The 6,623-nt window shown below is 40.2% G+C and overlaps 1 pseudogene; it reads left to right on the forward strand.

The window, feature by feature from the left end:
- LOC120622272 (uncharacterized) lies at positions 1 to 118 on the forward strand (annotated as a pseudogene).
- The last annotated feature ends 6,505 nt before the right edge of the window (positions 119 to 6,623 follow it).

Genomic DNA, 6,623 nt, shown 5'->3' on the forward strand with positions numbered 1-6,623 from the left:
GTCTACGGCCATGCCACCCTGAACACACCGATCGCGTCTGATCTCGGAAGCTAAGCAGTGTCGGGCCTGGTTAGTACTTGGATGGGAGAACACCTAGGAAGACCAGGTGCTGTAGGCATAAAAAAATAAATAAATAAAAATAAACAGTTATTAAAAAAAAAAAGAGAGAGAGAGAGAGAGCAAGCAGCAGAGGAGGAGATTTTGTAAGTATCAGAAAAAAGTAAATGCAAAGAAACTTCTTTGTTCTTCCATACTTCAGAATAACGTGACATCACCTTATCTTGAACACAGAAGAGAGGAATCTCTGAGAACCTTGTTGTCCCAGACTTTGGCACCAGAGCTGTACTATCTGTAGTGGTCTAGACATGATTTCTGAGGCTTCTGAGGTAACATTCAAAAAACACTTCATGTTGCTCCTTTTTAGAGCATCCAAATCTCAACAGGGACTTCACCTTGTCTTTAGATATGTTTTTCTACTTCTTTATCACTTCCCACAATTGATATTTTAACTAGGTTCTGCGTTCCGTGAAAGAGATACATCGTATTTCTCCATCTCATTCCTATCTGTGGGTCCCCAGTTCCAACAGAGCGTCAGGATTATTTTTTAAACAGTAGATAATTTTGAATGAGTGAATGAATTATATAATTCTGGAGATAAGTACTAACTGCTGAGGCAAATATAGGGAGCCCAGGATAGTAAAATTAAGTAGGTTTAGAGAAGATATCAGTTGTAGGAAAACAGATTGTTATTAGAAATAGAGAGTTCATTGTATTCACTTCTCAGGAAGTTTCCTAGGTTTTAGAATTATGTTAAATGTCTGTAATAGAAAGCATTTCTCCTAGACTAATATAGTGTGTGTGTGTGTGTGTGTGTGTGTGTGTGTGTGCGCGCGCGCGCACGCGCGCACGCATGCATGCACATGTGCACGCACACACACACCAAACCTTGCTGAGTTGCAACTTCCTTCAAAGAGCCTAAAAAAAGAAATTGCTGAATTTTGGTCCTTTTTATGTATTTTTGCTGTGGAGTATTGTTTTTTATACCTGGTGATTATGACATCTTCCTATTTGTCATCAAGAAACATAATTATCTTTCTGTTTCACAAGGAATATGATCATTACGAAGAGTGTTAATGAAACTCAGCTGGTAAGAGAGCTTCGACACTCAATCTGAAGTTTTTCATTATCCCTGAAGCTCAGCATGGAGAGAGTCCAGATCCCTACAGACGTAGTGGATTCACATCTACGAGTCATCAAATCAATTTTTGTTAATGGAAAAGCTAAGAATTTCATTTCGTAGGCTGTGTGTATAAACAAACTTTATCATCAACTTCACGATTTGGCCACACCTGAAGACTTTTTAAATAGTATGTTTAACAAATTTTTAATTTTAGCCACCATGTGGGAAAGGTGGTTAAAGAAATACATTTACCTGCACTACCTATTTTAATTCTAATGGCAGCCACAAGAGATATGTATTATCTCAATTTTAAAAAGATGCAAGCTGAAGAGATTAACCAATAAGGTCAAGATCACAATGCAAACAGATCTCAAAGCTCTTTGTCTTTAATTTTCTTTTTTTTCTTTTTCTCTTTTCTTTATCTCTCAGTCTATTTCTGTCTGTGTTCTATTCATTTTAATCACTTCTGTTTCTTCCTCTGGCTCACTATCCCTCTCAGATCTTCATCTCTTTCTCTCTTCATTCTCTCCTCCTTGCTGGTCTTCTCACTTTGTTGTCCTCTCTGTTCCTCTCATTCTTTCTCCTCTGTCTTTTTTCTTTTCATCTCCTTCTAATCCACCAACAGAGGAACAAAGAAATTGTGGTTTATTTACACCACGGGATGCTATTAAGGAAATACAACTATATGCAACAATATGGTTGACTTTCAAATATAATATTGACTGAAAGGAGAAATTTGTTTATGTAATGTTCTGAAAGAGGCAAATGAATTGGTGGTAATAGAAGATGGGAGAATATTCTATTACTTCTTAGGGCGGAAGATAGTGAATGTGAGGGGCCATGAGGGTGCCTCTGTCATGCTAATAATATATTTTTTTTCCTTAATCTGAATGGCTGGTTACACAGATGTATTTGAATTCTAAAAATTCAACTGACTGAATACATACGATCCAAACATTATCCTGTATATATATTATACCTCAGTACAAGTTTAAGAAATGCCATCTCAGAAATTGGCTTGGGATTCAGAAATAATGGAAATATTTTCAGTGGATAGCAATACATTCTATTTATTGGAAATTCTATGCATGGAAAGAGAAATTATGACCTGTTTCTAGTCAAGAAATAAGTTCAGACTAAGAAAAATTGATGTGGATTTGAACTCAGTGGAGAATAATCAGGGAGCTAAAAAAAAAAGAGAGAGAAATATGTTTGGTATATTTCTGTATTCAAGTATATACAAGGCTGACCAGAAATTGGAGGAGAAGGTAGCTGGCATGAAGTTCTAGTGGAACTCTAAATCGAGGAGTTTGTACTGAAGAGGAAGAGAGAGGAGAGAGAGAGACAGACAGATAGACAGAGAGAGAGAAAGAGACAGAGAGACAGAGACAGAGACAGACAGACAGACAGATAGAGAGAAATTGAAGTCCTATCATGGAAGAAGAAATGGTAGGAGGACAGAAGGACCGAATGTGGCATCTGAAGCCCAAAACGGCATAACAGGGAGAGTTAAGATGGTAGAAAGAATGTGGCCCTTGGACATGAAGTTACTGAAGCCTGTAAAAATTTTTTTTTTGATTAAACCCAACTCTCATATGTGGTGACAGAAATTAAACTCAACATCTGTTCTAAGAGTTCTCACAGAACTGGAGCTTCATTACGAGTTTATGTATTTGTTCACATACACGGTATATAGATATATCTGTACGGTGAAGCATCCCAACTATTCTCACATTAATATGTGACAAAACTGTAATTTTTTGTTTTTTAAAGCGTCATTAAGAAACCTGGCGGTCTTTTCTTTCTTCTCAGCCAAAATGGAGTTGTAGATTGCACTCCATTTATGAACCACAGTACCTTAACTTGCAGCGTGAGTCAGGATTAGCATAAATTAAGGCAAAACTACAACGCTAAGCAAAAGAACAGAATGTGTTTGGCAATGGGCTATTCTTGACTTCGCAATCATTTGTTTTAGTTCTAATCTGCACACTCCAGTAATCTGCCAGCCACAGAGGCTTGTGAATTAGTAGGTTTAGCTATTTATAAAACACATGCATAAATATATGTGGGGACTCTGTTTGCATACAGGTTGTGCATTTATGTGCGCAGATGCACCCATGTGGGAATGGGCATAGCTCTGAATGTCGTGGGGGGATGTGAATGTGTGAGTCTGTGTATCTGTGTGTTGAGTGCGTATGTGTGTCAGTGTGTGAGGAGGAATTGGCGGTTTCATGAGCACAGTTGTGCTGGCAAGAATTTTCTAACAAAGGACTGACACAGCCAGAGGTTTGTGTAATTGCTGCCTCCTCTACTTAACCACAATAAATGTAATTATGGAGCAGATGGGGTTCTTAGGGATGTTTTTAAGGAAAGGTCATAGTGAAAAGAGGTAGCCTGCTCAGAGTTACATGGATAATGGAGAGATGGTATGAACTCCTCCTGAAAATAATTATAGAATGAATGAATTTTCAAGTTCATTGAATAACACTGGTGCTGGGACTTGTAATCAGGATTGGAAGTCTAGAGTTGGAAGGTGGTCAGTTGTCACCCACAGTACTCTCAGTGTTACTTTCTTTATTTGCTTTGCTGTAGTAATATGATGGCTCTCATCCCACTTGTCAGAGCCTCTGGAGGCTAAAGACTAAAATACAAGGTAAATGCAAGGAAACATTTTGCTGTTTATTGAACAGATCCTGGTATTTATGGGTTGCGCACACACCAGGATACCTATACGTGTGTATACCTGGCTATAGGTATACAGAAACTAGGTATTGGACTGAACACTATGAGATCAATAAATGACCTTCCCCTCCATGTTTTCTTATGCATTAAATTCTTCTAAGAAGAAGAAACGGTTTTATTTCCACATAGCAAGAGTTAAGAGTTGGGCTTCGTAGGAGGCTGGAGGTCTTATGGAGGGGTAAAAAAACTGACCTTAAAATCCTTCCCCAAAACAGGGCTAAAGATCGGAGAAACGGGAGAGCATGACGATAACTAGGAACAGGAGTAGAGGAAGCGTAGGAAGAGAGGAGGCTCATGAGCCGAGTTCACTGGTGCAGAGTTTGCTGAGCACTGGCCGTGTGTGTGTGTGTGTGTGTGTGTGTGTGTGTGTTGGGCATGTACACACATGAACACATATTGAATGTATAAATTATCAGCACATTTTCTCTGTTGTGAAGTATTTAAGAGCCAGGATATAGGCGGCTCTTGGAGGTACTTGCAGAACATATGCTGTGCTGTTCCACCATCTGTAGCCCAGAACTTTGGATCGGATTCTGTTACTTTGATTTGGGGCAAAGAAGACGGAAACTGAGCAGACTTTCTCCTCCACTTGTGACTCCTCTGCCCCGACGGGTTCCATCTTGTGACTTTAACCTCAGTGCATCTAGTTCACTCCTCTCCCTGGAGTGCACTCGAAACTTGAGATTTCCCTGTGAAGAAATGACTCTATTCCCACTTGCAAGGGGAAAATTTTACTTTTGCAGACAGCACTGTAGAAGGAACCATACTCAGAGATGTGTGTGTCCCAATTCTTGCAAACCCTCATGTTCTTCCTCTTCCTTTAGGGTTTTATGAATACCACACCTTCTGTGATGTGTGAGTCTTGCCTTGCTGGTATGGTCTCGCTAAAGCTAATTTCATCAATTTCACAACAAAATCTAAGCTCTTTATTTAGCTAGATAAACTGATCGTGATCAGACTCTACCTACCCTGCTGACCTTATCTCACCACTATTGTATGTGTTCTACTGTCCCTACCACTTAGGAGTATGTGTATGTGAAGTTACAGCAGTTTGCCATTCTCTAAGATGCCTAATACGTTATTTTCTCTGCCTGAAAGGATGAAGGGCAGTAGGCATCCCCCTCCATGCCCCCCCGTCCCACCAAGCCCTCCATCCCTGATGCCATCACACCAAGTCTATTTTAACACCCTGGATGTTTAAGTTTTCCTGGCTGAGTTATGGAAAGAGATCTTTCCATTTGTCCTCTAAAGATAAGGAGACTTTTTTTTTTGAGAAGAGTGAGGGAAAAAGATGGAAAGGAAAAAAACATATACTGAAACATGGATTTTATTAAATTATACAAAATGGATTCCTTAGTGAAATAACTTGTTCTCAGAGGACTTAACTAACCCAGTTTTCTTACGCCAATCCTGCTTTGGCTGAGCCAGGGAATAAATAGGTTTCCTGAGACCTTAGCCAGCATTCTACCACGGTCTGGGAGGGTTTCTCCTGTGTTCCAAGGAATATTGCTGATTCATAGTGCTTCATTCTGGGAATTTGAAAAGGGCAATCGGATGTGATACTGCATGCTTTTTCATTTCCGTGTGCATGTGGAAGGAAGGCTGTGTTGAGGGTGTTGAGTGAGATGACCTCTAGGATTCTCTCTCCCTGGATCTCTCTCCCCAGTATCAACCCTCACATCCCAACCTGAATTTTTAGACCCTGTAGCTGAAATTTGCTCTTTATTCATCCTCATGGGGATTCTGGCGTGACCAAACTTGGAGTAGTGAAGAAGCACTCTGCGGTTAATTACTATCCAGAACCTCTTAATGACGCGGCTCGTCAGATGGGAAGAGTGATGAGATGAAGACTTGAAGCACCACTTGTGGGGTGATAACATCCATTCTGCTCTTGGCTGTCTTCTGGTTGCCATGACAACACCCTTGCTATCCAGGCTCCGTGGCTATGTGAGAGGTTGTGGGGATACGTTTGTGGCAGCCTTTAGGAGTCAGTCCTGAGGCTGAAGGGCCCCCTACCCTGGGACAGGGCTTTCTCTGCTTTTATGAGTAAAGCGAGAGGATATGACACTGCTGTTTTGAAGCTATGGTTTGTGTGGTTCACAGACATACTTTAGTGCTGGGATATGAGGAATTGGAAAGCAGAAGAGCAGAACAGGGGTTCTCTGCTGCCAAGGACTAGAATTCGTGCCAATGAGGGCTTCATGCAGTGGGGCATCTCCCTCCTCTGGAATGCTGGGTGGTGAAGCAGAGCTGGCTCATTAACTGCGCTTCCCATCACCGGTGGTTTTCAGAATGTGCCCTGTTTCTTTCTTATTTCTATATATCTATATTAACTCTGTTTCTTTGTCTAGTCCATAAAAATTCCCACTGCCTTCTGATTCCAAGCAAGGCCATGGTTTCTGAGCTGGTATTTTTTTTTTTTTTAGTTAAAAAAAAAAAAAACTAAATATGACAAATGAAAATTGTGTATATTTAAGGCATACATCTTGATGTTTTGCTATATGTGTACATCGTGAAATAAATTTGGGGTGGGAGGTGCTATGTGGTATGCCGAGGATAAACACTTGGCCCAGTTATGGGGTGGTCTCTGCATCTTGCTCCCAGTTGCACATGTTCTCATTATGTAGGATGTCTGTATTTTAAAATATTCATATGGAGAACAATGTATTAACCTTGGTTTCATTTAGAAAGAGCATTGTGA

The sequence above is a fragment of the Pteropus medius genome, unplaced genomic scaffold, assembly GCF_902729225.1.
Source record: "Pteropus medius unplaced genomic scaffold, Ma_sr-lr_union100, whole genome shotgun sequence".
Taxonomy (NCBI): Eukaryota; Metazoa; Chordata; class Mammalia; order Chiroptera; family Pteropodidae; genus Pteropus; species Pteropus medius.